Raw genomic sequence first — 22,367 nt, 5'->3', positions numbered from 1 at the left:
TCTACCTCTTATCTCCTCTCCTTCCATCTTTAATTTCCAAAAACAATAGCGCTTTGCCTCAGTTCAGTTCAGTTCAGTTGAATGGCGGAAGTCTTGCCTTGGTATCGGCACTTCCTGATGCAGTCTTATTGTGGTCTTTTCGTGGTCTGGGTCTTTTTCTTATGGCATTGAGTCCTTTATTTTCTTTTCCCTTATTTTCCAAAATCTGTATAACATTGATTTATTTTCTTCTGTGTTGCTGTTATCGAATAATAGTGTTCCAATAATATTCTCTTCATCTTGCTGGTACGGACGCTGTAATGCAGGATGTTTTTCTCTTTCCTCGTTGTAGGCAGGGCAGTGTAGGATGTAGTGGTTCAGATCCTCGGTGTTGTATCCACACATAAAGCATTCTGTTGATTCATTTCGGAATCTTCTTCTGTCTCTCAGGTTCATGTTATTACTCCTACACCTGAAGAGAATGACTGATGCTCCCCTGTTGTCATATACTTTCTCTTGTCCACCCATCTCTTCTCTCCATTTACTATACATTCTCAGGCTCACTTTTTCTTGCATCTCTTGCTTCCAAACTTTTGTATCCCATGCTTGCACTTTCTTCTTTATCTCATCGTTTGTCACATTGCTTCCTCTTATATCCAACATTCTTCCTCCCTCTATTAGTCCTTTTATCCATCCATTCTTTTTAACTTGCACACTCATCTCTCCCACAACTCTTTCAATCAGGTCATTCCCCTCCCCTCTCAAGATATACTGTAGATACTTCAGCTGACTTTCCATAATTCTTGCTCTCATACTTGATATTCCTATTTCTCCCCTTAAGGCTGCTTGTTGTGTATAGCTTGGGGCTCCTAATATCTTCCTACACACACTGTTCTCTATCCTCTGAAGTCTATCTATCTCCTGCTTTGTGAAATCTACTACACTGGAGCCATACAGTATTGCTGGGAGGGCTACGCTCTTCCAGTATGTTTTTCCGATTAACAGTCTCAAACAGCTCCTTGCAACTATTGAGTATGTCATGTTTGCCATTCTTACTGCCTTCTCTATCACTGACTCTTTCTGCGCTTTGAAGAAGTGTCTACTATCATTAATTGTAATTCCTAAGTATTTCAGCCTATCACTAACCTTTATACCAGCTATCTCCGTTGGTTTATCTTTCATGTTGAATATTATGATATTACTTTTTTGTTTATTTATTTCTAGTCCGCATTCCCTGCCTGTTGTCATCACCTGTTCCACTACTCTTTCTGCATCTTCTACATTGCTTGCCAACAGCATTCCATCATCAGCAAAGAACAGAGATGTTAGTTTAAAAGCCTCATCTTTAAAGCCCCTATCTAGTTCTTCTAGTCTCTGAATTATTTTGAAGGTTATTAACTTGAATAAAGTGGTTGAACCTGTACAACCTTGCCTTATACCACTACTTACTGGTATCGTAAGGTCTTCTCCCTCATCCAACTTCACCTTGGTTTTGTCCCCCTTATATAGTTTTGTAATAATATCTATTGCTTTTTCACTTATCTTGTAATCCTTTAGTAACTTTACCATCAAGTCTCTTTTAACACTATCAAAAGCTTTGGCAAAATCAACTGATTTAACTATTAAAATTTTTCTATTCCTATATGTCTGTTCTATACAGTACCGGTACCTCAGAACAAGAATGTTGTTTTCTACTCTACCTCCTGTTGTAAAACCTACTTGAGTATCTTTTCCCCATCCATTTCTCTTTACGTGTTCTTCTATGCTCATTCTCAGTACTGCCATCATTAGTTTGTAACCTGTATTTGTTAGTGCTATAGGCCTGAACTCATGAACTTTAGGCTTCTTAGCTTTAGGTATCATGACTGTATTTGATTCCTTCCAACCTTCTGGTATGTCCGTTGTTTCCAGTGTTTGTTTCATTGTGTCGATTAATGTGCGTAATAATACATTACTTTCTAGGAAAACTTTGTAAAATTCTGGTTTTCTTCCATCTGGGCCTGCAGCTTTCTTTGTCTTCATTTTTCTTAGACAGTTTTTCACATTTTCCTCATTTATTATCTCCTCTTCCATATAGGACACATCACTTTTAATTTCTAATGCCATGTCTAAGTGCTCCCTAATTTCTTCTCTACATAGGCCTATATACTCCATGCCTCCATTTTCCTCACCTCCTTCTAACTACCTGGCACTGTTTCCCTCTCTCTATCCTCAATTTAATAGCATCCCTGTCTCTAATATATTCCTGCCTTTTTTCTCCATTCCACTCCTCTCTAATGTTATTTAGGTATTTTCCATATACAGCCCTCCAGTATGTCTCAACTTCTTCTTTTACCCTTTCTCTGTCTAATTTCTTGTTATCTTCATCATATACATTGTCCAATAGACAGGTTCTGTTCTTTTCCTTCTCTCCTTTCAACATCCGTATATATTTCCATGTGTTCTTACCATTGCTTTTATCTTCTTTTATTTCCTTGGCTACCTTTTCTTCATGTATGCTCATCTCTTTTACGATTTTTAACTGTACTTTTTTCTTTTGTTCCATGTACAGGTTTCTCCATTTCTCCTGCTCTTCTCTATCAACTGCATTCCTACAATTCCTATTTAATCTTCGTCTTTCCTTAATCTCTTTTCTAATTTCTTCTGTGAACCACACTGGTTCTTCTTCCCTTTCTTGTTTCCCTATATTCTTCCTCTTATATTTACCTTTGAGAACACTCTTTGCGATATTAACCATCCTCTCTTCCAAATCCTTTATATTTTTCACCTTCTCACTTACAATATTTTCCTCTAATTCTATCTATCTATCTATCTATTGCCAGACGCCTCAATCCCGTTTGGGGTGGCCACAAACAAATCGCCTCCAAGTTGCCCTGTCCCCCGCCATTTCACTGCCCTGCTTCCAACTCACACCCCCCTCTCTCATATACCTCTCTAATTCATCTCTATATTTCTTCAAAGATTCTTTATCTGATTTGCAGTAGTCTCTGCATACCCAGTCTTTCCTATCATAGGTTTTCCCTGCTTGTCTAACCCTAAGTTGAATTTCCATTAAATTATGGTCTGATATATCTATTTGCTCCTGCTCTTCATCTATCTTCATACTTACATATTTATCATAAAATTTATCTGAGACAAGTGCGTAATCTATCACACTTTTTTGGTTGTCCCTTGTCCATGTGTATTCTCCTTGACAATATATGTCATCATTAAGCATTATTAATTTATATTGCTCCATCCAATCTATGATCATTCTACCATTATCATCCATCCTTTGTTTTCCTTTCAATCCAACATGACCACTGAAGTCCCCTACTATCAACAGTGGCTCTCCTAGGCTATTTTCTAATATATTTTCTATTTCTATTCTCATGGAGTGATTTCTCTGCTTATCGCTAACACTAAAATATACTACTATTATCTTTAATTCCCATCCTCTAATAATTCCTTTACATATAAAATGTCTCTATTTTTTGTATTTACTTTGTTGAAGGATATTTCTTTCTTATCTTGGTGCAGCATCATTATCCCTCCACCCTTCCTATCATTCGTCTCTCTCATTTCTTCTATGATATTTATTCTGTTACTGAAGCTTACATCTCTAATTTTCTTTTGTGTTTCAGTTAAACAGAGTATAGTTCTGCCATCTGCTAATGCTTCTGCCTCTTTAGCCTTTACCTTTGATAATCCTTGAATGTTAATCACCTTAATCACGATCATAATCCAGTAAATTTAAAGGTAGATTACCAGCCTACTTTCTATTGTGTGTGGAAGGTGGAGTCACCCATAATCCACTCATTTGATGTGCTGCCTATTTCTCCCTTCAACTTTATCATTACTTTTCTGTGTCTGCTCTCCTCTATACATATTTCTTCCCATCCATCCTGTTACCTCTTAATTTTTCTTTCACTTCAGGTAACTGTACACTGAATGACTAGTCTAATGGTTTCCTGTAACCCAGGAAACCATTTACAGTGCTGGGTGGTAACCATACAGCCATATAACCAAATAGTGGGGCCTACTATGATGCCTCCTATAACTGGGGTGGGTGGGATGCAAATGCAGTGTCCATCCAGGAACCAAACCTCCACTCTCATCCCTACACCATGCTGTGATGAAGTTCTTAATGGAACATTGATTCGTAGCATGGGATGACCCTGCAGGGCCAGTTGCTTGCCTATGGTTGAGGGTTTACTTGGCCAGACAGACCAGGGTTACTTAACAACAACAACTTTCCTTTGTAACATTATCTGATGGAAAAGCATACAGTCACCTCTTGGGGTTCATACCTATGGAATGCCATCCTTCTGGTTCAAGTGTTCTAACTCCTCTCTAGTCATTCAGTACAGTGACACTTCTTCATATTATTATTTACTACCACCAGACAGTTATATTTACTGTAGAAGAAACTTTTCAGCCAGAGAGGTAAGATATCCTTTTTTAACTCCTACACTACAAGAGATCTGTCTTTACTAAACAGTAGTCATCTTGCATTAAATATGATAAAATTCATTGACAAAAATGTACTGAATGAGTTACTTCATCAGACCAGTGATATGTTATTTGTGTTATTTTTGTTACTTTCAGATTATTATATTTGCCTTAGGACACACTTTCTGAGCTGGAGGGGTTAAATATACCCTTCATTGACACTATTTACAGTGGAACTCAGCCAGACTGAATGCAGTTGTCTGGAAGCAGCAAAAAGTACTGTATTATAAAAAGATGTTACTCTGCAGAAAGGATAAATAGAGATTGTTTCTAGTATAATATTTTAGCTTCTTGCACATTCTCCAGATGCGTCTGCCCAGAGGGAACCAGCGGGTCGGCCTGTAAGCAGCTCAGTCGGAACTTTCGAGGTAAAGGGTGGGCGTGGGCAGTTCCTATCCAGCCTTGCACACATGCACACATCTCTGTTGAGTTCCGCACTGGTCGGGCCGATGGTCTGTTCCTGTATGCTGGACCAGCAGGGGAGGCAGACCACACTAATGCAGAAACAACACCCATTCAGGTGGGTAAACAGTAGTAACAACCAATTTTATATTGTATCATTCAAGGCACAGTACTGTACTTTGAAGGGGCCTAAGTGTAGGCTACCATTGTTCTACACAGGTTAGGCTGAAGTTATGTTATTGTATGCCGGATCAACACATGGGGTGGACCACAATGACACAGAAATACCCCCTATTTAAGTAGGTTTTTGTTGTTATATTTATGGCCTGATTTGGAGAATGGAAAAGGAGTCAGGGGTATTTAGGATAACCAGGCAGCTCCATCATCTGGGTCTGTTTGTGCCACCACATGAAGGTATCCATCTCCAATGCCTTCAGGTAATTAAGAAAGTGATAACAGCAAATCCCATATTACCTCATTCAGGATGCGGGGGTCCAAGGCATAGCTATGCTTGTGCAGTGCATTAAAGAAATATCAGTAATCTCTCAGCATTCCAACTCCTAAGATCCAGGATCATCAGTACACTTTTCACCAATACTTGGTCACTGCTTCCATCCAATAATCTGAATTTAAAATGTCTCCTTCTCCAAGCATAATTTCTAGACAGAACATCTTTTTTGGGGATACGAAAGAGAGAATGTTCAGACAAATTATGAGTTCAAAAAAAAAAACTTTAATAGGTGTTAAAGCAAAACTTTTTCAAAATATACACTGGCAGATCTTGTTACCACTTGCCTAGTTTACAAATACCTAACACACCTGTTGTGATACTGAGGTAAATGAATCTCTGAGTCCAGAAATTCAATTTTTTATTTGGGATTGATTATGAATTGTTCTGAGGCATAAGGAACTTGCATTTAACATCATTTGCATTGTCTCAGCGTATTTTGATCTGTACTTATTAATATTGTATTATACAATTGTTACTTTTTTTTTTTTTTTTTTAGGCCATTCAGTTCTTGTATTTAAATCTCAAGTGATATCTTGTGTTCATTTATTTCTTTCATTTTTATTTTTAATGAAGCAGCCACACACATTATTTCAGTTCTAGACTTGTTTATGAAAGTAAAAATTTTTAAAAATGCTATTTGTATTGAGTCTGTCTTTTTGGAATTCTGAAATATTTGACAATGAGAAGTTGCTGAAGCACTTTTTGCATATTTTATCACTGCTTAATATCATCATTCAAATTTTTATTCACAAACTTCCTCCTACTCCTCCTCCTCTACATCATCATCATATCATCATCACCAGGAACTTCATTCCTTAAAGTAGTGCTTGCTACAGGAGGATGTTGTGAGTGTGCAGCTGGTGGGGGGACGGCCTCAGGTGTTACTGGACTCAGGCAGTGGACCCGTGTTCCTGGCAGGTCCACACCTTCCTTCACTGGCAGACTGGGAGTGGCACAGGCTGGATCTCATTTGGGGACCACAGGTAGGATATCGTAATGGCTTACCATACATTTAACAATCATAGATAGATGAGGTAGCAGGAAACTGAGTTAGGATGATGAATGAAAGATTTTGAAATACAGATGTGCAGTATATTACAGTAATCCCTTGATTATCTGACATAATAGAGCTAAAGGCATGTCCGGGTAATGGTTCCATCGGGATAATGGACTTCTCCCCTGACCCCCTTTCGTACATAACCTAATTTTGGAAGCCAGTGTTAGGTCACTTCAGTACATCGTACAACACTTGTTCCTGTTGTTTAACACTACTCAGTCTGGTCGAACAGACCTAAAAATGCAGTGTGCACACAAAACATAATGGTAAAATGAAATAGAATCATGGAATAATAGAACAAGAGCATGGTACAGTATACTGTAGTAAGCTAGAAAAAAAAATCGTCAACACTCATGATTCGACCATCCCACATCAGTCTTACCCAGGATCTCCTGCTTCTAAAGAGTCAGCACTACCCTCTTCCTTTTCCTTGGTGAAGGGGCCATCATCACACACCCTAGGAAGAGGCATGCAAGGAACAACAATGCCTGAAGCAGGTAGGGAACAACCACAAAAACCAACATGTTCACTGCCAAAACAACTGTCTGGGAGGAGCTGTTTACTACACAATCGCCACCTAGCAACAATGATAGCACCACCAGGCTATTCCTGCCCAGTCAGATGCAAAAATGTTCGTGCAGCCATAATTTCCATCTGGATGCAAGCATTTTGTCTGGATATTATGGAAAAATGTACAAATAATGGTTTCTAACAGCCAGATCACAACATCCAGGAAATGGATTGTCAGGGTAATGGCCGTCCGGATAATCAAGAGATTACTGTATTTATTTATTTAGTTATTATTTGCTTATACAGTATTTATTTCTCATTTTCAGAAGGTAGAAATTGTTGTAGATCGATGTGAGGGTGGTGGAGAATGCAGAGTGGCTGGTCCACTGCCACCACAAGAACGCACCTTGAGTGTGTCAGCGCCTCTGCAGGTGGGCGGCCTGGCTCACCCTCCCCCAGAACACCTCCAGCATGCATGGGCCAGCACGAGTCACAGATGCTGCATTCCTCGGCTGCATTAGGAACTTACGAGTCAATGGAGAGGTAACTGGTGCAGTCTGGTAATTTAGCTTTACAGATAACAATGGACTTAATGGCTAATTCAGTATTTGTACATCATTTATTCTGGATCGTACTCCACCCCATTACAGTATTTAGCAGTAAAAATGATGGTGATGATGTTGATGTGAGTGTGAGATGAATGTTTATAATCAGCAATGAATGGCAGTGTACTGTGTGTTTCAGCTGAGAGACCTTGGTGAAGGTGTGTTGGGTGAGGACAGTTCCCCAGGTTGCCCTGGCCAGGACGCCTGCACACTTGCTGGACACCCTTGTCAAAACAATGCTAGGTAAGTTATTCATAAATTAATTGAGTATGTATACCATCTATGAATTAACCATTAACCTCTTTGGCATATATATGGATAAGAAAGTCTACAGACATACTTTGAAAATTATGTGATTTCAGAATGAGCCTTTGCATTAGGGAACTTGAGGAGATTTGCTTTGGAAGACTTTGTAACTAGGAGTGCAGCCATAAGGTTAACAAGGTTGAAATTGGCAAGCCTGGAATACTGTATTGCCTTTCAGAGTGTATGATAATAATTTATGTTGGCTATGCATGTACTGTACAGTAGTAGGTAAATATGTGTATGTCCATTGTGCCAGACAGCACAAGGTACTATGTGTCTATGACGTGCAAGTAATCAGTAGGTAGTATTCTTTTCCCTGGGATATGGGAGTACGTTACAGTTTAGTCCTTGTTGTTTATTATTTATTCCAATATATCCCAGCTTTTTCCATACATTTGGTAATATAAATTGAAGGATACAAGCATATAAATTTTATAGATAGCATGGAAGATTAATATATATATTTTTTAAAATTACTGTGACTTGACAGCAAAGAGGAATGCAAAAATAGGGAACATATGGCAGGGGTTCTTTCGTATACACAGCTGAAGACAGCTCACTGTCCCACCTTGTGATTATATAAGATTTGATACTGGCATTAGTGTAAAGTATAGTTTCATTGCTCCCTTCTAAATTTGTCTTTTCAACAGGTGTGTTGGTGTGGGTGGGAAGGGGTCATGTGAGTGTGAGTCAGGCTGGGCGGGTGAAACCTGCATGCACCGCACTCAGCCTGTCTTTTTTGCACACAGCAGTTACGTCAAGATGGCACTCACCTCTGTTCCACCTCCACATACCACCTTCCTCCAGCTCAGGTGAGATCAACTGGCCTTCGGTCATAGTCCCTTCCTTACTAGAACTACACTTGATCATTACATACCCCCTCACACTTGCCCATATTCCCACACTCTTAACTTTATCACCTGGAACTACAGTACACTATATAGTCCATTCCAGATTAGAATGACAGTTACCCATATGGGTGATGTAGTTTGAGTGAGAAATATGAGTAAAATTCTGATATTGGAATGGACTGTGTTGTTGCCTCAGTCCTTGCTCATTGAGCAGTTGAGGAGCTTTTTTACTAGGTCCTTTTAATATATGCAAAAATAAGAAAGCAGTGATTAAAACTCTAAAAATATTGTTCCATAAGGAGTCAGATATGTGATAGCCCTGTTTACTACACAACATAAGAAATCTTTTGACACTGACAAAAATAAGAAAGCAGTGATTAAAACTCTAAAAATATTGTTCCATAAGGAGTCAGATATGTGATAGCCCTGTTTACTACACAACATAAGAAATCTTTTGACATAGCTTATGTTGTTTTAGCCCGCTGCACCTTGCTTATTGGCAAGTTAAGGAGCCACAGCATAAGAACCCAGTTATTTGTGCAGAAAATATAAACAAAAGGTTCAAGCTCTACTAAAAATTGTTTCATCCATAACTTATCAAATGAAATGAAATCCTAAGAACTACACCAACCATTTGATTTATGCAGAAGTAGAACCCAAAGACTGAATCCTTTCAAAAAATAATCCTGTTAAAGAAAATGGAATTAAGAGAGCCTTTGTGTTTTAAAAAATAATCCATTCAGAGAAAGTAAAAGAAAAAAAAGGTCTGTTTTCTTTTTCTGTAACTCACAAGTGCCTGTAGGATAAAGCCAGTTCAATTCATGTCAGGTTAAAAAAATGAGTGAAATCTGTGTTATGTTCATCTTTATACATTTCTTTTCCTCACCAAGTCATTTGTTTCATGAAATTTCTTTTATTTCTCCCTCTCATGCTCTCATTTACCATATCCAGACATCTTTTTGGCCTTCCTTGCCTCCCCTTGTCCTCAGACTCACACATATATGCAATACCCTCCTCTCCTCCTAGTTCATAATCATTCTGTCTTTATGACTATACCATCAAAATGCTCATCTACCCACTGATCAATAGAAGGGCCATGCAGACAGTCTTCATTATTAAGTCACGGATGTGTCCAGACTGTTACAACATTTTCCATCTTATTGGTGATGGAGGGATGGGGTGGAGAGGTATATGAGAGAGGGGGGTGTGAGTTGGGAGCAGGGGAGTGAAATGGCGGGGGACAGGGCGACTTGGAGGCGATTTGTTTGTGGCCACCCCAAACGGGATTGAGGCGTCTGGCAATAGATAGATAGATAGATAGATTGGTGATGAAAATTGGGGAACCAGTGGAATTAATATTTATAGGTTATAGTGGATTTTTGATTGACAAATTAGTTTTCCATCCATCCATCCATCATCCAATCCTACATTGCCCCATGAGGAGTGTAGGAGCCGGGGGTTAGGCAAGTTGGTCCTGACATTTAAGATGAGAGCGATGTTTTACCATTATTTACTGTAGACCCATTCAACCAGAGGAGATGCTTTATATTTTATTCTGACAAATACCTAGTGATTTATTCAGCTAAGGAGAGATGCCTTGGGGTGGAAGGGTTAGAAAAAGTCTCCATTATCCTGCTGCTGGATAATGTCAACTGTATTTTATTCTAGCCAGAAAATATGTTATTAATTTTTAAAGAGACATGTAAGGATGAAGAGGTTCTTACTGTATAATAACATGAAAAGAGGCAACATACAGCAAGGGGATATGGTAAAAATATTTTTTGTAAGGTTGTGGACATGGGAACAATAAAAGCAGAGGACTTTAAAAATGTTATTTACACAAGCAGGTCCTGTTATACAAGTATCTGCTATACAAGAAACCAGTGATATGAGAATGGGCAATTTAGACCCGATCTCAGTTATGCGAGCAGGGTCAGTTAGCCTAACCCTATTTTTCTCTTAATTTATGTACTCTGTTATATGAGTTTCACGATCCTTTTATTTTGTTTGATATACAAGTGTCTGCTCTTTTGCTATCCAAGCAGTCTTCCATCAACACATCCCACTCATTTAATGGGACCCAGCTGTATTGAGGACTCACTGTTATATATTTGTAAGGTTTCGTACGTGGGAACACTCTGGTCAGCTGGTGTGGGTGGGGTCACAACATGGGCGTGACCTGGCAGCGCTACACCTAGTCAGTGGGCGGGTGTGTCTGAAGCTGCTGCTACACCCTGCTGCACTCACACACCTCTGCCTCACCCAGGTCGTCCTTACTGATGGGCAGTGGCACACCATATATATCCGAAGGTACTGTGTAAGGTTTTAATTTCAAAATTATAATAATGTGGTATTAATAATAATGATAAATAATAATAATAATAACTAGGAAGCACTCAAAGAGCGCATACCTCCGCCAATGCATGATCCAGATTTGGATCCACCCCAAAATTTAATAAATTCTTCCTTGGCCCATGGCCCACCCTTCCACTAAACTTCATTGATATAATTGAGAACTTTTGGAGATACTGTCTGGACAGACAGACAAATGTAGGTGAATATATAACCTCCTTCAACTTCATTGGTGGCGGTAATAATAATAACTTTATCATCATTGTTATCCTCATGTTTTTTTCACTTAAAAATAGAATGAAGTAGGATGCTGATGCAAGAAAAGAAGAAATATGAAATTAGGAGAAGTACCAAAAGCATGCTTAGTGAAATGGGCCCGACATCCATAGAATAATAATATTATTATATGAATAATATTAATGTTTTTGTGAGGGCAGAGTGTGTGAGTGAATAGTGATGATATAATGAAAACAGTGCCAACAACCAGAATAATGGTGTTACATTTGTGAGGATAGAGTTTGTGAGTGAACAGAGATGGAAGTGAACCAGAGTGACTAATTATGATGATGATGATGATGTTGGCTATGTGGAGAGGATGTAAACTGAGAGACCAATGAGGAGAGTGTATGTGAGTGAAGGAGAGGGGAGGAGAGGGAAGGGGAAATGGAGGATGAGATGGAGGGATGAAGTGGAGAGGTATATGAGAAAGGGGATGTGCGCCGGCGGGCGGGCAGTGAAATGACGGGGGACAGGGCAACACGGAGGCGATTTGATTCTGGCCACCCCTTATGGTATTAAGGCTTGTGGCAGTTGATAGATCGATAGAGAGATAGATGTTGATGAGGATGAGGATGATGATACTGAAGACTACAATAACACATCCAACAATAATAATTATGTTTTTGTGAGGACAGGGTAGGTGAGTGGGCAGAGATGGAGGTGGACCAAGGTGATGGCCCACTGTACAATGCTACCCCAGCCCCTGCCTCCCCCCAGGGATGGTCCACACCCCTCCTGGTGGACCGACAGGAGGGGGTCTACGTAGGAGGCTCACCAGAGTATGTAGGAGTGAGCCTCTATGTTGGTCATCATGACTTCCATGATGGTAAGATCTTTTTGCCTTTTGTTCTGCATAGCTCTCTTAATGGTAAGTTCTTTTAACCCATTGTTCATGATGACTGCCTTGATGATAAGTCCTTTTTGCCTTTTGTTCTTCACAGTTTTCATGACATTAAGGTCTTTTTGTCCTTCGCTGGCCACCATTTCCATGAGTATTAGCATTTTCCACCATTTTTATGAATGTCGATATTAGTGTTTGTTATTGAGGCAGTTGTCAGTTCAATCACAAGATTTTTTTTTTCAATATACTGTATCTCAAAGTTCTCCATACAACTGGTACTATACTACAAGTTAGGGAAAACTAGTAAAGCTCCTTTATAGGTAGCAGTGGATCTGTAATCAGTAATTTTTATATAATTTACTGATAGAAATCCAGTTAGAGAAAGTTGTGTACAAATGTGCCATGGTTTGATTGCAAGAGGCCAGAGGTTTTTCTTTAATTTGTAATGTTGTCAGGGATGTAGGATGGTTTCTTATGACTTAAATTAACTGGATTATGGAAGTGTAGTTATTAACCCTACCAAGCCCTGAACTCTGTGTGGCTTGCAATGGGGCAGCAAAAATGAGGCTGTTACCAATTATTTTTTACCTAATAAAGACTATTTATAACTAGGACTTACTGTCCAGATCTTTCTTTTGTAATATATGATGTTTGTCAGGCTGCCTCAGTGACCTGCAGGTGTCTTGAGTGCCCAGACGCATGTTCTCTCTGTCTCTTCCAAAAATTTAGATGTTTAAGTTCACTGATAATTAGCCTTTTTTATTTTGTATCTCACTCATGGTATGTGTCCAAGTGTCTAGACATACAATAAGATCTCCTTAATCTCTTTTACAGTGTGGATCTGTTTGAACTGTGTCACACAGCCAAAGACCTCTTCTCTCTTGATGGAGCAGTATTATATTATGGTTGTATGACTAGATCCGTGTGTTTGGTAATTTGGACCTTCTTTTTTGTTATATATGTGTTCCTCCAATGATGTTTAAGGTTGCCTGGATGACCTACGAGTGTCTGGAGTGCCACTGCCCCTGCCACCTCTGGTTAACACATCAGCCCTAGCCCAAGCCACCATGTTCACTAGTGTGTCTGCTGGCTGTACTGCCCCACCAGCCTGCAATAATGTCACCTGCCTCACCCCATTCACCTGTATTGATGTCTGGTGGAGGCATGAATGTGGGTTAGTACAGTACTTTCTTTATCTCTCTTTATCTGCATGTCTCATTCTGTCCACATCTGTTAGTTTGTAATATATTCCACACTAAGAAATACACAGTGTGAGGAAATTAAGAGGAAGTTCCACATTAAGAAACAAACATTGTGGACAAATTAAGAGATTGCATGGCTATTGAGAATGTTAGTGGGGTAATGCACATGGACAGGTCAAAGTGGTTTGAACACATGGTGAGAATGTGTGAGAGCTATTGGATGGGAGAGCTGAATGTGGGAGGGATAGCCCCCATTGTTAGACCAAGGAAGATGTGGAATGAAACTGCATGAAAGGGCCTCATGCTTAGAGAACTTGACCAGAATTCTTTACGAACAATGAAAGAAAAGGTTGACTTTGGCGAACAAGGAACACTGGATTACAGAATGTATGAATGTACAATATTTCTTTGTCTGTCTGTCTGTCTGTGTCTCTTCACTAGCATGATACTGTTTATACTTTCATCCTCGCTCATAGGGTTATCAGACACCAGAAACCAAACCAGAGTGAATTAAGTATTGTATTACAGGAAAAAATATGACAAAGCAAAATTATTCTAGAATATAATTAACTGTGAAGCTACATAACGTGGTGAATGTTTTTGGCGTATCCGATAGAGCCAGGATTCCGGGGGCTTGAATGATGAGTGAATGGAAGCGTGGCCCATTGGATTGGGCAATTTTGGGCTGTCTGGACATTGCTACTCCTCACCCTGCCTTTGGGTGGGAAAGGAGGTCCGGATGATGATGATGATGATGATGATGATGATGATGATGATATAATTAACTGCTGTGAAGATTTATATGTCCTGCAGAGTAATTAAAATAATTGTTAACCATGGACCTTCAGGTGCCTAGAGGGATCAGAGGTTACACGAGAGGGTGGGCACTGTGAAGACGTTGATGAGTGTCAGTGGTCACCCTGTCTTAATGGTGGAACCTGTGCCAATGCCAGCCCAGGGTATTTTTGCCACTGTCCTTCCTCCTACATTGGTGAGACCCAAAATACATGCTGCTTATTGCTTTATTGCTGTGTTTCTCAAGTTTTGCCAACTCTCATGCTTCCCAGTCTTTTGACCAAAAGAGCTTGACCATGTTTATGTACATTTACGTAGAGTGTTTGTGGTCAGTAAACTCTAAATAATATAATCCATGTTTTTTTTTTTTTTTTATGCGAGGAAGAAGGAACCAAAGGCCATGAGCCCGCAGTAACAGTTCCCTCAAGAGAAAAACAAAATACAATAGAGAGCCAAATTCAAGATCCGATCATTTTGAGATGCCTGGACACACTACGTTTGAAAGACTGGAGATCATAGGCAGGAGGAAATACAGACAGAGGGAGACAGTAAATATATAAAAAGACATGAATATATTTAAAATACAGTTTCTTATAATTTCATTAAATATTTCTTAATAAAAAAAATCATGTTCTGATATGAAGCTGTATTTATACTGTATATGCAAAGAGAAAATTAATAGGTATTCAAAGGTATACCAAATTGTGAAGGAAGAGGTACTACAGGGTCCTTTAAGCTAATGATAACACAGCTGCTTCCCAAGAACAGAGGCAGTGACTGATGTGTATTGCAGGGCAGCACTGTGAGGCAAGGTCAGTGGTGGAACATGGCTTCACCCTCTCCCTGGCGACACTGGTGGCTTCACTGGTATGGTTCTTCATACTCTTAGGTCAGTACCAGGTTTAATTGCTCATGAGTTACATTTTGTCATCATAATCAACAGTAACAATATTAGCATCTCACTCTCACAGTTATAAATATGGTTAGTAAGATTCATCATAATAATTGTCTTCATCATCATAACCTTTTTCTTGCTGTCACTAAAAGGGTGATTTGAATACCAGTAAGCATCATGATCCTTATCATCACCCTGTCTTCACTACAGTAGTGAGATGGATAGGCTTTAAATATGAATCATCATCATCATCATCAAATAGGTATTTTAGAATAAAGGGGATACAGTATTCTCAGACTGTGCATATTTTTAACCCTTTCATATCAGATGATACTAGCCCTTTCTTTTCCAGAGGTCTTCCTTAAGCAAAGCATAAATGATCTGGCAGTAGCAAGAATAATAGTTAAAAGATGTGCTTTTACTGGAGTGGTTAAGTTAGATTTATTTAAATTCCCCTATTATCAAAGGCCTTTCTCTCACCATCCACTGCTCTCGGGTGACTGTAGCCCTTTTCTCTCTTCCTTCCTTCTTCTCTTCCATCCTCTTCTGTCTTTCTTTCCTTCATTCCTTCCTCTTCAGTCTGTCTACAGGTGACTCTGCACTGAGTGACAAGCCAAATAGTTTCCTGTACTCTAGGAAACCATTTACTACACTGGTAACCTTATAACCAGTACCACATTATGGCTTCGGGTAGTTTAGTGGGTAATTAAGGCGCTCCAGTCTAATTGAGCCTGTAAAGATGTATAGCAGGGATGAGTGAGGCTGGTCGCACTCATCTTAAAAGTCAGGACCAACTTGCCAAGCCCTGGGCTCCTACACTTCTCATGGGGCACCATAGGAATGGATGATGAATGATTGATGATGATCAAAGGCCTTGCTGAAGCTTCACTATTAAAAGTTTTCCTTAAAACTCAATAAATTAGCTGACTAAACCAGGCTTAAAATATAAAACACAAAACTGTACAAAAGGAAACAAGGGTCCAGCTGTCTAAAACTAGAACCTGCTGGTATTTTCAGACTTTCATTTATACGGCTGGTCAGCTCAGGAACTTCTTTCCTCAGTCTGTCCTTCCCATTGCCTGTGACCTCGTCTGTTACATGTCCAGGTATCTCAGAATGAATGTATATTGATTTGGTTTCTTTTCTATTATCCTTGGAAGAAAGAAGTCTTGTAGGTTCTCAACTATTTGCTTTTTTTTATTCATGGAAAGATGTATGGATTCATAAGAAAAGGAGAGACTGAGTATCCATATTTTTTTAATATAATCCTATTACCCCGCTGTATCCAAAAATAACTAGCTAAGGGCTAGGGAGCTTGCTTAATTGATGAGAATACAAGCCATGTGTACAGAAGCATGGCTCACCTCAGTTTGAGGATTCCTTCAGAAAAAGGATGGCATCATCATTTTGAACTGAGTGATTAAATCCTTCAGCATTTAGCTTCATGTATTGTTTTCACTTCACTCAGCTAGATATGAACTCAGGGGACTGGTGGTCAGCATCCCCTGAAAGGAGGATGGTGATCTGCTGCTGAGCACTTAACAAAATGCTCCTGTAGACAAGAATACAGGATAATTGATCAGGTAAATGAGAGAGCCTTCGTTAGTAGTGGACAGTGGTGTTTAGCACAGGAGGCATTTTAGCACCTGAGTCCTAGTGATGTGTTTTGCTGACCTTACACAACTCTTCTATTACTGCTGTATGAATGGTGGCAGTTTGTTTGTGATCATAAACAAGGGAACATTGATACCAACCCACTTGTTGACATGTAGGGAGCATGTATGGTTTGGTTATATGGTTACCACCCAGCGTTGTAAATGGTTTCTTGGCTTACAGGAAATCATTTGGCTTGTCACTCAATGTAAAGCCACCTGTAAAGGAAAGAAAAGGCATAAGAAGTGACAGGAAAGATGAGAGAAATAGGAAGAGAGGAGGACAGGCAAAGAAAAGAATGATAAAGGCTATGGAGGAAGTAGGCAGCAATACATCAAGTGAGTGGATGATAGTCGCCACCACCTACCACGATACAGAAATAAACTGGTAAGAAAGGTGCCTGGGTGCTTCCCCAGCCAGTGGGATTATGACTTTCTTTTATTTAGTCACACTTGTGTAGGAGCTGACTAGCGTGGGCCAGCTGGTCTATTGTCATATAGTACTGGTATTTCTTTGATGGGTGACGGGAGGTTGGGAAACTACAAAATATAAAGGTGGAACCGGCAAAGGCCTGCGGTAAGTGAATATGGAGGTAACTGGAGTGAGGTAAGTTGCCTAAAGAATTTAATAATGCTGATCCAAGAGTAGCCCCATACAGCAAGAGAATTGGGCACTACTTGACAAGTATAACTAAAGAAGGTTTAAGGTGTTGCAAACACCATAATATGGTGTTCAATTGCTCTGTTTGGGAAACTGAATGTCCTTACGTCTTTATCACCTCTCTTCTTATGCAATTTTTTGCAGTGTCCTCTTGCTAATGCTTCTCCATATGTTAAGTAATCATTTATGTCTATTTTCTCCTTTCCTGATATGCATTTATATAGCATTATCATGACACCTCTTTTCCTTCTCTCCTGTAGTGTTGGTAGATTCAGTTTATTTAGTCTTTCTTCGTAGCTTAGGTCCCTTAAGCTTGGTATCCATCTTGTAGCGGCCTTTTGAACTTTTTCAATCTTGTCTATGTGCTTTTTTAGATGAGGACTCCAGACTACTGATGCATATTCCAGGGTTGGTCTAATGAATGATGTTATTATCCTTCTCAGCATGTCTTCATTTATGTATGTGTGCGTGTGTGTGTGTGTGTGTGTGTGTGTGTGTGTGTGTGTGTGTCTGTGTGTCTGTGTGTCTGTGTGTTCTTACCTAATTGTATCTACAGGAATGAGTCGTACTGTCCCGTGTCTTAAACCATTTTTATCGTACATATCCTTAAATTTATGAATTGTTTTGGCACACACTTTCATCCGGTAGTGAATTCCACTGACCAATTGCCCTATTTGGGAAACTAAATTTCCTTACGTCTTTATTGCCTCTCTTTTTATGCAGTTTTTTGCAGTGACCTCTTGCTGATGCATCCCCATAGGTTATATACTTATTTAGGTCTATTTTCTCCTACCCTGATATGCATTTATATAGTATATATAATATACAGTATAATCATGTCTCCTCTTTTCCTTCTTTTATAATATAAGAGAAGGAAAAGAGGAGACATGATTATACTGTATATTATATACAGTATACTATATAAATGCATATCAGGGAAGGAGAAAATAGACATAAATAAGTATATAACCTATGGGGATGCATCAGCAAGAGGACACTGCAAAAAACTGCATAAAAAGAGAGGCAATAAAGACGTAAGGAAATTTAGTTTCCCAAATAGGGCAATTGGTCAGTGGAATTCACTACCGGATGAAAGTGTGTGCCAAAACAATTCATAAATTTAAGGATATGTACGATAAAAATGGTTTAAGACACGGGACAGTACGACTCATTCCTGTAGATACAATTAGGTAAGAACACACACACACACACACACACACACACACACACACATAAATGAAGACATGCTGAGAAGGATAATATCATTCATTAGACCAGCCCTGGAATATGCATCAGTAGTCTGGAGTCCTCATCTAAAAAAGCACTGATACACACAGGCACTGATACACACAGGCACTGATACACACAGGCACTGATACACACAGGCACTGATACACACAGGCACTGATACACACAGGCACTGATACACACTGGCACTGATACACACAAGCACTGATACACACAGGCACTGATACACACAGGCACTGATACACACAGGCACTGATACACACAGGCACTGATTCACACAGGCACTGATACACACTGGCACTGATACACACAGGCACTGATACACACAGGCACTGATACACACAGGCACTGATACACACAGGCACTGATACACACAGGCACTGATACACACTGGCACTGATTCACACAGGCACTGATACACACAGGCACTGATACACACAGGCACTGATACACACAGGCACTGATACACACTGGCACTGATACACACAGGCACTGATACACACAGGCACTGATACACACAGGCCCAAATACACACAGGCACTGATACACACAGGCACTGAAACACACAGGCACTGATACACACAGCCACTTATACACACTGGCACTGATACACACAGGCACTGATACACACAGGCACTGATACACACAGGCACTGATACACACAGCCACTTATACACACTGGCACTGATACACACTGGCACTGATACATACAGGCACTGATACACACTGGCACTGATACACACAGGCACTGAAACACACAGGCACTGATACACACAGGCCCAAATACACACAGGCACTGATACACACAGGCACTGATACACACAGGCACTGATACACACAGGCACTGATACACACAGCCACTGATACACACTGGCACTGATACACACAGGCACTGATACACACTGGCACTGATACACACAGGCACTGAAACACACAGGCACTGATACACACAGGCACTGATACACACAGGCCCAAATACACACAGGCACTGATACACACAGGCACTGATACACACAGGCACTGAAACACACAGGCACTGATACACACAGGCCCAAATACACACAGGCACTGATACACACAGCCACTTATACACACTGGCACTGATACACACTGGCACTGATACACACTGGCACTGATACACACAGGCACTGATACACACAGCCACTGATTCACACAGCTACTGATACACACTGGCACTGATACACACTGGCACTGATACACACTGGCACTGATTCACACAGCCACTGATACACACTGGCACTGATACACACAGGCACTGATACACACAGCCACTGATACACACAGCCACTGATACACACTGGCACTGATACACACTGGCACTGATACACACAGCCACTGATACACACAGCCACTGATACTCACTGGCACTGATACACACTGGCACTGATACACACTGGCACTGATACACACAGGCACTGATACACACTGGCACTGATACACACTGGCACTGATTCACACAGGCATTGATACACACAGGCACTGATAAACACAGGCTCTGATACACGCAGGCACTGATACACACTGGCACTGATACACACTGGCACTGATACACACTGGCACTGGTACACACAGCCACTGATACAAGCACACACCGTAGCACACATTACTGCACTTACACACATGCATATCCACGTTAGACACACACACACACACACACACACACACACACACACACACACAAACAATACTCTCTAATGGATCTTGGTGTGGAAATGTGTTTATGTAACTGGTGGTGTGGGAGGTTGCCGTGGTAACACACAGGACATCGCACCAGTCAAGCAAAGATTTTCTTAACAATATATTTTTGCATAAGGCTGGTTAATATCCTTTTGTTCACACACACACACACACACACACACACACACACACACACACTCATTTACTAACATCCATACCCAAACCTCCATTCACACAGGCTTTGTGATCTTGTCCATCCCTCCACACCCTGTATCCCTCCCCGACACAAACACAGGCTCACCTACGTACACACAGACAACTCAACACACACACACACACACACACACACACACACACACACACAGGTATACGAGTACACTGAACAGGCGAAACTTGGAATTTGACATCCGTAGACTTTTTTTCAGGCAGCAAAATTTATTAGCGAATATATAGCCGATCGAAAGTTAGGTTAGGTCACTTTGGGCAGGGTTTGGTCTGATTAGGTAATTTTTGGTTGGGTTGGCTTCAGTTCGACTAGATATAGACGGATTAGGTTAGATTGCTTTAGAATACGTCGGTTTTGATAGGTTTTGGGATGGGTTTTATTTAGTTGGGTTAAGCTGGGTTAGGTTCGGTTGGATTAGGTCATTTTAGGCTTGACTGGGTTGGGTTAGGTCGGGTATGGTATGGTTAAGTGAGACTGGGTAGGATTAGGTAGGGTTAGATGCAGTTAGGCTGCTTCAAAATAGGTTATGTTAAGTATGGGTAGGTTACGTGAGATTGTGAGGTTAAATACAATTAGACTGGGTTAGGTGAGGTTAAGCTAGATTAGGTTGGGTTGATTTAACTAGGATGTGAGGCCTGGGGGGCTGGTTAATGACTGAAGAGTTGAGAGAAAGGCTGGGACTGAGGTGTATTGGTGTTGTGGTGATGAGGGGTAGATTGAGATGGTTTGGGCATGTGGAGAGGGTGGAGGATGATAGTTGGGTGTGGAAAGTGAGAAGTGTGAACGTCGGGGGTAGGATTGTGAGAGGCAGACTGTCACATTTATAATAGCACGTAAGTTAAATGAGGAGGGAAATACCACTCCTGAATGTGTGCTGCATTTTTTTAAACCTGAAGTACCTGTACTGATGCTGTATTACTTGATATATTGTATGTCAGCATCTGTTGTGCACTAGTTTAAACCTGAGTATAATCATGTAGTGTTTGCCTAAATATAACTTTTAGATGGATCAGTTACAGAGAAAGAGTTTATTTCTAGTTAGTTTTCATGAGCCTGTGACTGCTAGTAACTGTCATAGTTTTATAAAATACTTTGGTGTTAGCTTGAATAAAAACTGTGTGCATCAGGTCCAGTCAAAGGGTTAAATGGTGTAGGGAGCATAGGTGGCTTGATAGCAGCCCTTCCTTAACAACCTATCTGTCCATCTGTCTATCTGTTGCCAGATGCCTTAATCCCATAAGGGGTTGCCACAAACAAATCGCCTCCATGTCGCCCTGTCCCCCATCATTTCACTATTGTGTTCTCAGTTCACATGCCCCTCTCTTGTATACAACCCTTTCTCATAACAACCCTTTTTGTATATTACACCTCAGCATTATGCACTGTTATTTATGGTGCTTGTACAGTGACAGTGTTGGCATCAGTAATATACAAAACCACACTGAGATGAAATGTGCACAGTGAATGGCTCAGAAAGAGGTGCTGAGATATATCCAAATCCACCAAGAATACAACTGTAAATGGCAATGTTGTACTGATTATGATAATTGATTTTGCAGGATGAAGGAAGCAGAAGGGAAAAAGATGACCAAAGAGAAGAAAGATGTGGCTAAGGTGATGAAAGAAGCTGGTGGTCTGAGGAGTAAATTGAAGAACAAGTTGAAGCTGGTGCAGAGAGGGAGCCAGGATACAAAAAGCCATCGTTACAAGTAAGGCACATTACTGTATTTGGAATGATCAGTCAAAGGTCACAGTCACAGGGCAAGGGCTTGGTGATTGAAGGGTTTAGGTGTTGTGTTCTCCAAG

At 40.3% G+C, this 22,367-nt stretch overlaps 1 pseudogene; it reads left to right on the top strand.

Moving 5' to 3' along the window:
• The window catches only part of LOC145389898 (putative neural-cadherin 2), a 33,128-nt pseudogene extending 10,968 nt beyond the window's left edge, over nucleotides 1-22,160 (top strand).
• The last annotated feature ends 207 nt before the right edge of the window (nucleotides 22,161-22,367 follow it).

The sequence above is a fragment of the Coenobita brevimanus genome, unplaced genomic scaffold (assembly GCF_032717465.1).
Source record: "Coenobita brevimanus isolate Jiangsu-jjx unplaced genomic scaffold, ASM3271746v2 jjx.HiC_scaffold_2590, whole genome shotgun sequence".
In the NCBI taxonomy this organism is placed as follows: domain Eukaryota; kingdom Metazoa; phylum Arthropoda; class Malacostraca; order Decapoda; family Coenobitidae; genus Coenobita; species Coenobita brevimanus.
The sequence above is the reverse complement of the archived record's forward strand: the minus strand, read 5'-3'. Positions and strand labels throughout refer to the sequence as shown.